This window comes from Melanotaenia boesemani, chromosome 4 (genome assembly GCF_017639745.1).
Source record: "Melanotaenia boesemani isolate fMelBoe1 chromosome 4, fMelBoe1.pri, whole genome shotgun sequence".
Lineage (NCBI taxonomy): Eukaryota > Metazoa > Chordata > Actinopteri > Atheriniformes > Melanotaeniidae > Melanotaenia > Melanotaenia boesemani.
The window spans coordinates 3,374,066-3,385,559 of NC_055685.1; the positions used below are offsets into that span (position 1 = coordinate 3,374,066).

General features: G+C 39.7%; 1 long non-coding RNA gene across 1 annotated transcript; it reads left to right on the forward strand.

Moving 5' to 3' along the window:
* The first annotated feature begins 1,183 nt into the window (after positions 1-1,183).
* Positions 1,184-4,604, forward strand: LOC121638211. The gene is made up of 5 exons (XR_006009996.1): positions 1,184-1,209; positions 1,638-1,676; positions 1,789-1,851; positions 2,844-2,897; positions 4,588-4,604. It is a non-coding gene; the product is annotated as an uncharacterized LOC121638211 (long non-coding RNA).
* Positions 4,605-11,494: the final 6,890 nt, after the last annotated feature.

An 11,494-nucleotide genomic window follows, 5' to 3' on the forward strand; every position in this document is an offset into this window, starting at 1 on the left:
TTGTTGAAATCCTTAACAAAGTCTGGTGAGCTATAAGCATGCCCCAAGTTAAGAAAAAGTAAAGAAAAAATTATATTTAATGATCATAATGCAATAAAAAAATCAGTAATTAAGTGACAGTCAAGGTTGGGTTTTATTAATTTATTTCTTTTTGTCTTCCAGCTTTTAAAGACAGAAGTATCCCACACCATTGCCAGTACAGAGAACTCCTCCTCCTTGGATCAGCTTCTCAAGGATAATCAGGGCTCTCTTACAACGTCTCCTTCCAGCAGGCAGTGGGGCTTCAGTCGGGGGGACACTGGCAGGTGGACTGTCTGAAAGCCCTGCTTAATCTGGGAAAAGGGAATTTTAGCATCTTCCAGGGTCAGTGGGAAGACCATGGCTCCATCCAGGACCTGTCAGGAGTCTTTGTTGGTTCTTTTGTTGCAGATCTTGCTGATTTGCTCGGCTCAGGTAAAAGATAGGTGTAGTTTTCCTTCCCTCTGTGGATCTTTTTTGGGTTTTATTTCCTCTGCAGCATTATAATAGAACATTTAATGAGTGTAAGGTTAATATTTAGCTTTGATTTATAGTTTTATCAATGTTCTTTTGTGTTATATTTTATATTCCTGTTGTTCAGCTTGTCTGAGCTGCTCAGAAATAAGCTGAAGTGAATCAGCCTCGTCGTTCTTATTTTTCCTGATATGATACCTGTGAAAACTACATGTAGTTAGAGCCTTTTAAGTAATTTATTAAATCCAATATTTTTAATATCCTGCTTTAGAAGTGCTATAAGCTGCGTGACTGTTAGAAACAAATGGAATTCAGGCAGAATTAGCATTTTTTTCACCAACTTAATTAAAAAGTGTTTTTGACTGTTTTGGATGTTCATCTAAAAAGCTGCTTTGTGGCAGCACACGCAGCTGGCAGCAATAAGCTCCAGACAACAGCAGTAATCTGAACACATGCTGTTATTAGGGACCTGATGGATTGTAATGAGAAACCAGGCTTGCTTTCATGACCTTGGTCTTGACATCTTGCAGACAATGGCTCTCTGTGTGAACAGCCCCTCACATCAGCAGCAGCAGCACGATGTTCAGAGATGGATTTCAGAGGAAAAAAAAGTTAAAAACTTATTTTTGTGCTTGTTTTAAAGAGGGGCCCAATTGGACCCAGAGGCCCCCCGGACCTCCCGGCCCAGGAGGCGTGCCAGGAGTGGATGGAATTGATGTGAGTCTGCATGATGTTCTCTCTTCTTCAGAGCTTGTTTTTAGGTGTGTTTCATCCAATCGCAGAGGTCCTGTGGTTAAACCATCTCTGTGAACTGCGAACAGTAACATGACTGCATCAGCACTCAACACACTTATTGGAAACCATTTGTTGTGTGTTTGGTTCCTGTAACCCATCACCAGAGAGATGACAGGAAATGAGAGGATGCGTCACCGTAACTGCTTGACCACCAGAACATCCGTTAGCTTTTGGTTGGCCTGAAAGATCTACAGGAGACAGTCTGAACCAGAAGTTTAGAAACATCTGGCTGCATCAAGCATTCATTTTGTTTTGTGAAGAAACCTGAAAGAAATATCTTAAACACTGAAACAAACCAGTGTTTCCATGACTACTGCTGTCATTTCAACATCCTTTAAATGTGTCTGCAGGGGGATCGAGGAGAAGACTCCACAGTGGTTGGAGGACTGGTGAGCTAGCTTTATATTTTTGTTTTTTCTTTGTTTTTCCCCAAGTAAAAAACTAACTTTGGGGTTTATTAGTTAAAATAAACTGTGCTAAAGCTGATTCTTTTGCTTTCAGGGACCTGATGGAGACAACGGTAAAGATGGGACTCCTGGAGCGCCAGGCCTTCCAGGCGCAGATGTGAGTAAAACAGAGACACTCTTCCAGCTCATGCAGCTGATTTATTTCTGCTCCACAAACCGAGGAAAGACGTTTGAATCCAGCAGCAGCTTTAATCCAGAAGACCAGTTTTAAGTTCTGAGTGAGAGGATGTGTTAAATCTCTGGAAGATCTGAGCTGGACGACCTGAGATTAACATCAGCTGCTGTGTGAACAGTTTGTCTTGGCCTCCACTGAGCAGAAATGTTGAGGAAGAAAAAGCTGCCTTGAATAAACCAATCTGGCTGTTTAGGGGAGAGTTTCAAATAACGTCCTGACAGAAACAGGGGTCCTTTTGTGCATGAACGGCGTTAGCAAGGAGAATCGGCTGCCCAGAGATGGCTGACAGGAAAGAAGTGTGTGCTGGAGAAGGTGGAGCAGAATGGTGGCAGTGTTTCTGCTGTCAGACAGACTGAGAAAAAAAACGCACGAAAAGTTACAGCAAGCGTTTGTAAAATCAAACAACAGAAGAGTTTCTTTACTGTTAGCAACAGGAAACAAAACAACGGAGAAATTTGTCCGAACTAGCTTTGAGTTTGGTCGTCCATCTTTCTCTGCTCTCCAAATTTAACTAGGTGATGTTTCCAGAGTTTTTTTTTTTTTTTAGGGAAAAGGAAGGTGAGGGGAGGAGCCAAAAGTGTGAAAACAGGTCCCACCCTCTATCTCATTACCTCAGAATGAGCGAAACCATCAGTTTTCTAAGAACCATATTTTTGGTTCTTGTAGTCATTATAAATTTATAACTGGTGGCATAAATGATGGAAAACAGCTTCTTTGTACAAAATGGTAAAATCTTTGGTCATAATCTGCAGTCATAATAAACTTTGATCTATAAATATATCTATAAACTACAGTATTTGGAACATTTGGACATAAAATGTAAACATAATAATAATGTTTAAAGACTTAAAAACAGATGATTATGTAAATGAAATATTTTCGTGACATTTTACAGTTTCGTGTCATCTTTGCAGGGACCTGTGGGACCTCCTGGGGATTCAGGCCCAGTGGGTCGAAAGGGATCAAAGGTAAACTCTGAAACTGGATTAATGGATCTGTTTTTGTTGAATCTCAACTAGGAGGTTCTGTGGGAAACAGAACGCATTGTATATCTGAAGCTCTGGTCCCAGAAAAAGCTTGGACCAACCCGTCCTTGAATGTTTCAGAATTTTCTTCATATAAATAAAAATAAATCTGAAATCATTGTCTTTGGAACCAAAGATGAGCATCCAGTGTCCAGCTTCAGTCCATAGATTTCTACGGTTCAGGTCAGGAGTCTGCTGGCCAGTCCAGCCCAGTAAGCCTTGGTCTTTGAATCAGGTTCTGGTTCTTGTGGCAATGTGGGCAGGTACCAAGTCCTGCTGGAAGATCAAGTCTGCATCTCCAACAAGCTTTTCTGCTGAAGGAAGCATGAAGTGCTGTAGAACGTCCTGGTAGACGCTGCATGGACTCTGGTGCCAGTGGACCAACACCAGATGACATGGCTCCCACATCACCACCAACTGGAAACTTCACTTCACTTTAAGAGTCTTGAATTGTTGCCTCTGCAGTCTTCCTCCAGACTCCAAGACCTGGATTTGCACACGAGATGCCAAATTTGCTCATCAGAAAAGAGCCCTTTGGACCACTGCTCAGCAGACCAGGTCATGGTTTCTTTAGTCCAGATGAGACACTGCTGACGTGTTGTGTTCAGGAGCAGCTGGACTAGAGGAAAACGACTTGTGAAGTCCAGGTCCAGGATCAGTCTGTGTGGTGGCTCTGGAAGCTGGAACTCCAGCCTCAGTCCTCTCCTTGTGAAGCTTCCCTTTTCCTGACCATCCTCTCCAGCTGCATCATCCCTGCTGGTTGTTCCACCTTTTTCTTCCACACTTTTCCTTCCACTCAGCTCTTTATTGATGTTTTGATGCAGCACTCTGAGAGCGTCCAGCTTCTTCTGCAATCACCTGTTGAGGCTTTTCCTCCTTGTGGAGGGAGTCAGTGATGGTTTTCTGCAGGTCAGCAACCTTCGCTATGATGGTGGATTCTACTGAAATGAGACCGTCTAAATGCTCAGGAGTCCTTTGTTGGTTAGATTGTGTCACTTAGAGGCGACAACACCGAACCTTTTCACACTTCTACTTCTCTGAGATTTTGACTTTTGGGTTTTCATAAACTGTATAATCAGAATTATAATAAATGTTGAAGTATCTCACTTTGCATATAATGAGCGTATATATTAGTTTACCTTTTTAAGGTGGATTACTGAAATAAAGTTTTGCGCGATATTCTCACTTTTTGAGTTTCACCTGTAAATAATCAGCAGTGTTAAAAATAATAAATGGTTCTGGTCCAAATTATAGATCTGATCTGCTGATGCCATATGAGCCACCACGGCTGCTAAGATCATCTAGGTCAAGTTTGTTTTCCACTACTAAAAGCATTTAATTTTCTGCTCCTGAACGAACTAACAGAAAATTTGAAGTCTGATTCAAACCCAGGTCTTAAAACTTCATTTGACATGACTTGACATTAAAGAGTTTTTCTTTTTTGAGTCTTTTTCAGTGTGCGCACAGTCTCACTCACATTCTGTAACTCACTTTTCTCTCTGCATGGTTCTCCTGGTTATTTTTAGTATATTGTGTTGCCTTACGTGTGAAATGTGCTGTAGAAATAAATGAGCCTTGCCTTGAAAATAACTGTCATGATTCTGATGTCAGATATTTCTGCTCTCGTGATTAGGGGGAACCTGGCGCTGCAGGACCTCCTGAAGAGTCTGTAAGTGCAGATATTGTACTTTACATGTTAAACCACAGATCTAAATATGTTGTCATTATTTCTGAGTTAAAAATGAAAGAGCTGCATCATCAGAAAGTTGTGTGCTTTCTCTCCTACAGGGAGTTGGAGCCGACGGGCTGGATGTGAGTACTCCATGTTGCTTTCCTTTGATTTGATGGCAGATTTCAGGCTGTTCTGTGGCTGCAGTGAGACTGTGATACGTTCAGGCTGGTAAAACGTGATGAAAATAAGTTTATCTGTAAAAATGTGAACCAGAGTTGTTTGTCACACATGTCCGGAAAAACAAGTCTAAATAATAAATATTTTATTAAATAAATTCTTCTGCCTCTGGTTTGGTGAATCTTGGTCGTAGCGAGATGAAACTTCCAGCTGTGAATCTGTGAGATGTGAGCTTTCGGTAGAGGAGTCGTTTGTTCGTGTTCATGCCGTGGGGTGGACACGGGGAGACATCATTTTAAATTGTTTGCTGTCTTAACTGTGTTTGTTGGTGATAGAAATGGTTTTACTGAGCTGGTAGCTGAGATTCTGGACTTTCTGTGGATACCACACATGTTTATAGTTACATCTACAGACCTGACGTTACACCTGGAAACGAGATGTTAACCCCTTAACTCCCGATAGTGGAGGCTGCAGGTGCAGTCAAGCTAAGTCTGAAAGGTTAGAGAATTTAGAAATGTGGATAATGAAGCAGTGAAGCTGCATGGATGGAAGTTATTGTGCATATAGTGAATATTTCTCTCTCCTCACCATCTAGAAGCTGTGAGATTCTCATCCTGCTTTCTGTCTGTTCACCTGATGCTGATATTCATCACATATTGTTCCTTCTGTGTTTAGAAGGAAGCAGCTTCACAGCTTTAAATCCATCCTGCTGACTTTTTACCTTTTAGTTAGTAAATCCTGAACATTTCATCCTTCTTATAAATATTTGATTTTATAAATATATATGAAGAAATATTTTAACTGTTGGTGTTTAAAGAGAAACTGCTGCTAAACCTGTTTATGTGTTTAGTGCAGGGGTCTGCAGCCTTTCCAATCCAAAGAGCCATTTTCCCTCAGCCAGCTAAATAAAACTCCTTTAGAGATGCAAAAAGGCAGCTTAATATATATTTTAATGAAGAGCCACCATAGGATATTTGTTATTTCTGAAGAACCACATTTTTATTTCCATTTTTAGGTTTTAAAATAAAGAAAAACATAAACCTTTATAAAAAAGAGACCCCTGATGTAGTGTTTGTAAACCAAAATTTACTGCATTTTCTTTATGTAGCAGTAGGCCTTCTTTTAAAGGAAAGAGATATTTTGCGTGTATATATATACATATATACACACACACACACACACATATCGTTTATAATGAACCAAACCTTTTGAAAATCGCTATAAGACTGAGCAAGTTATGATTATTTATAAAGTTCATGTACCATTAAAACAATGTTATGAGTGCACGAGTTCACAGTGGTAAGATAGCCGCCAGCTGTGGCCGTTTGGCTCCATTGGCTAACAGTGGGGATGAGACAGAGACAGAAGAGAGAAACAAACTGAATTTCAAAGTGGACACTGGTGCTCAGACTAATATAATATCGACTAGCACATTCCACCACGTGTTTGGAAACGCACCTCTACGCCCAACAGACAGCATGCTCATAGCATTTGGTGGACTCGTACTGAAAACGGAGGGGATCTGCAAGCTGGCCTGCAGGTAAAAGCAGAAAATTATCTCACTGGATTTCAAAATAATCAGTTGTAGGACACAGGATACACTAACATTCTGAAAGAGTTTGCTGACGTATTTGAGGGCTTTGGTCTATTTCCAGGAGAATGCAGCTTCCAGCTAAAACCCTCAGCTATTCCAGTTGTGTGCCCGCCTCGCCACATCCTAAACGCCCTGCGTAGCCGGCTCAAAGCAGAACTTGACGACATGGAAAGGCAGACATAATCCAGAAGGTAACAGAACTGACCGAATGGGTAAACACATTAGTGGTGGTGGAAAAGCCCAAAACACAGGAACTTAGGGTGTGTCTAGACCCCCGACCACTAAATGAAGCGATCCAGAGACCCCATTACCCCTTGCCTACCCTCAACAACATCACACCGAGACTAGCTGGGGCACAGTACTTCAGTGTACTAGATGCTAGATCTGAATACTAGGCAATAAAACTCAGTGAACAGTCGTCAATTCTAACCATTTTCAATACCATATATGGCAGGTACCGGTTCAAGAGACTCCCTTTTTGAATAGTTTCTGCACAGGATGAGTTTCAGAGAAGAGTCGAAGCCTATGAGGCGCTCCCCGGTATCGCTGCAATCGTGGACGACATCCTGGTTTGCGGCCGCACAGAAAAGGAGCACAACACCAACTTGCGTGCTGTACTGGAGAGAACCAGGGAGAAGGGAATAAAGCTGAACAAGGACAAAAGCATCATCTGTGTGTCCGAAGCGAGCTATTTTGGGTATGTGCTGACCCGAAAAGGCATATTTTTATTTTGTGATGAAAATAATGCACTACCTAAAAAATATGGTTTATCTATTCTGTGACTGAGTTTGTTTTGAAGGTTGCTTACATGTTTGAACATATTGCTTCACATTGTCACAGCTTAGTAAATTTGATTTAGTTATTTGTTATAAAAGAAAGGGGATGCAACATCCAGGGCATGTTTAGATCTAGTGGCAGATGCATTCTGTGGGACGGAAGTGTTAATAAAAAAATACATACAACGTGATGGATGCATATATGTTGTCTCCTTGATTCCTGTAGGCTAAAAGAAATACTGCCAACAGAACAGAAATATTACGGTCTGCAGCCGTCATTTTAACCAGAGGACTTTTACAGGTTTAAAGGAACGAGTGATACCATCCATTTTCAATTTTCCTGAGCATCTTTGCAAAGTTAGTGTCATGACAATTTCTCATGTAATCCTAATATTTCACTAACACAATGAAGTCCCCTCTACATTATTATAAAACACACTTTTAGAAACGCTTCCTTTTGAATGAGCCCTTCAGTACATACTCGTACAAATTTCTCTGGTCTTGAATTCTATGTTTATTTTATTTTCTTTGACGTTGTGTTTAAAAAGGTCTGTTTTATATTGGTAATGTGTTCTTTGGTACCTTTATCAGGTTCATTACTTGTTGGGCTTCACATCAAAAATAAATGAGGGTTCTTTATTTTGTATCAAAATGGTGAGAGGGCTTGGGCTTATTTTGGTAAATGTTTAATTTAGGCAATCCATTTTTTAATGAGTGTTTTTCTTTTTTTGTTTTTTTTAACTCATTCCTTTATTTTTTATTTATTTATATTTTATATTATTCATATTATAAATATAACTCCATATATGAGCATCACCTTTATTATTTCTCTGAGGATTGTAGAAAAAATCAGTATGCATGTGGGTGTGTGTCTGAGAATGTGTAAGTGTATGAAATAAAATAATAAAAATAATGATCTGTTGTATTAGCGTTTGCATATATCTACAACCTTTCTTTTTTAATTTGATGTGTATGCATGTATGTATGTACAATTCTTGAGTTAAAGGGTTTTTTAAAGTGATCAATTCTTGGAACTTTTGCTGAGGACAAATAAAATAACATGACCTTTCTGACCACAGACCAAACATTTAAGCAAAATTTCACAAAAAATATTAAAAATATGTGGAAAAAATAAGGTATACACAGTTCCTTCCAATTTAACTTTTTAAGTATTTCAATCATGATTGGTTTATTGATTTTATTATATAAACTTGGGTTTAAATTGTAGGACATGTTTTGTCCCAATTCTCAAGAAATTATATTTAAATATATATATATATATATATATATATATATATATATATATATATATATATATATTGGTGAATGTGTATGGGTACAACTCTGCAACACAAAACAAACTCATGCTGTCTGAATTAGTCAGTTCTATTAAAGAACTAACTCAGTGATATCCAACCCCAAACCTAATAGTTGGTGGTGATTTGAATCCTGTGGAAGAGGAATGGCTCCATAGATTTCAATCAGCATTTCAGAATCACCACTACAATCCAATCCTCCTCAATGGTACTTTATCTGCTAGATTATAATTATTTAATTGATGAAGAAAGCTTTATATTGTTCTTAGATTTCTTTAAAGCCTTCAGTACTCTTGAACATGAATTTATGTTTCGCACTTTAGATTCTTTTGGTTTTGGACCCAAATTTATAAATTTAATCAGAACTCTTTACAAATATACAAACAGTGTAATCTCACTACCATATGGCATCTCTTCTAGATTCTCCATCAACAAATGAATTAAACAAAGTTGATCCATTTTTCCTTTACTTTTCATCGCTGCAACAGAACTGTTATCAATCCATATAAAACATTAAGACTTTGGTAAACTTAATATTTTAGGCAAACAGCTGGATATTACCCAGCTAGCTGATGATACAGCCATATTCATGAAGAACAGCTGTCAAATACCAGAAATGCTTCAATCAATTGACTTTTATTCCAAGACCTCAGGTTTGAAGCTAAATCTTAAAAAATGTGAATTATTACCAATACATGATTCCCCTCAGACAGTTATTCACAACATTCCAGTTAAATCCGTTGTAGTGACTATGGCCTTCAGCCACTCAGCTGGGTGAGGGGAGAGATCCGTTTGTAACGCGCTTCCATAAACAAGCCAAAAGCCGCTGTCCAAGTTGGGTGAAGTTCCCGTTTATTTTCCAAGCTATGTTATAGTATGTGTTGATAATGGGTCACATTTATGATTGAAATAAAAAGTGCCAATAACAAAAATGTGATAGCGGTAAAAACTGTGTCATTCTCCCAGACCCAGGCTAATTAGAAAAACCCTACATCACCTGTGGCTGTCATTTATTACACCTGATGCGCCTCTTTACTGCCACCCAGTGTGATAATACAAACCAAAAAACAACAAATGGCTCCTACACTTCGGTCCCTGTTACGGCCCCTGGCCTTCTGGGATTGGCCGTCCGGCCTGTCCATCACTCTGCTACGGGAAAGTGGAGCTGCCTAGGCCTTGGCCGCCTAGGGTTGGTCGTCGGACCTGCCAATCAAGCGGAGCCGAGATGACGACGGTCCTCCCTCCCCTTTCTGCTCGCTGATTCGTTGCTGCTGCTCCCGCTCTCCACAGCTGACCCTCATCAGGCTGATTGCCCCTGAATAAAAACTGGACTGCACCATTCATCAGGGGCTGTGTCATTAGGGCACAGTTCGCGTCGTGTGAGAGTTCTCTGAGTAGCGTTAATTCGATTGTTAGTGATTAAACCTTGTGATTGGCCTTTTGTTGGATCAGTGGATCCTTTTGTGCTATTCTGAATTCGTTGGTTTAACTCCTGACAGTGCAACAGAGGTTGTGTTTTTGGTTTAGTTTGGTATTCGTGTCAGGTATTTACGTTTGGTTTTGCTTAGTATCATAGTTTTCAGGGGGATTCTCACTAGGAGAATCCCCGCTCTTTTTGTTGTAGAATTAAGATTAGGAGCCATTTTGTTTTGTTGTATATATGGTTAAGCTTCCTTTGTGTTATTATTATTATTATTATTATTATTATTATTATTATTATTATTATCATTATTGTATAGACTGGCTTTATATTCTTTATTTCTTTAACATCATCTAAGTATGTAAATAGTTTTATAACAATTAAAACATATTACACCTTAACCCACGTTTTCTCGTGGTGTTTATGTTATCGGTCCTGTTGCGCCCCTAGTGACAAGACTGGGCCATAACAGTCCCCAATTGTGAAGGTGGAAACAATTACAAACAACCATAAGTTAAAGAAGCCATAAAGTCCAGTCTTCTTTAATTCCTCCTTACAGCAGACATTATTCATCGTTGGATCATGACCTTATAGGGATTCTTGCAGAAGAAAGAGCTTGGATATAGGTCGTTCCAAGTGTCCAGTTTGTGTCTTTAAATGTACAGAACGTACAAATCCAGCTTTGTCTGGGTATGTTTTGGTGACCCTCCCCATGATCCACGAGGAGCAGCGTGATCCATGACCATCACGATGTGTCCAGCGCTGAAACTTCTTTGAGGCTTGGTCCATTTTTGCCGTTCTTGTAACATTGGCAGGTATTCTCTTATCCACCTTTTCCAAAAAAGATTAGCAAGATACTGAACTTGTCTCCAGCGTCTTTTGATGTAAAGGTCATGCTCATGAAAGAATCCAGGTGGAAGAACAGGCTTTCCTTTGAGCAAAAGGATGTGGTTTGGAGTGAGGGCTTCCAAGTCATTAACATCATCAGACACTTCATCATCATCAAACCCTGAAATCTGAAAGTCCTCTCAGCTTTAAACCGATGTTTGTTTTTGCTCTTCAGGCTCGATGTTCTACACAGTGTTGAAATATGGCGGCCGTTGGCTAACGTCGTTCCGGACTTGCCCTCTCCTTCTCTTTTGGCACGGTGCTGGGCACTTTAACTCTTGGCTTGGTCTGAAATGATATAAAAACAGCTTTAGCTGCTTTTCCAAATCACTGGGTCAGGTTTGTATGCGTCATGAAGACGGCATCACCTGGTCCGCTCTCTTTTCAGTCGCTTTCATACTTCATACCAGCAGTTCTGGCTCTTGGACTTACCGTCAGTGTGTTAGAAGTCGATCTGTGACTTTTATCTGAAAACTGTCTGCAGAGCATGAAGCCCAACGATTAAGACGACATCTTGAGACTCCCATTAAAAAATAAAAGTTACTGGTACCACAAGCAGGAAATAAAACTAAAAATCAGGCATACTGGCTCTGAACTAAACGTGGTGATGAACAAAATTATTAGTGCAGGTTCCCTACCTACAGATTCCTCCCGCCTTTTTATTTTAAAATAAAAAGATAAGGGCTGTAACGCATTA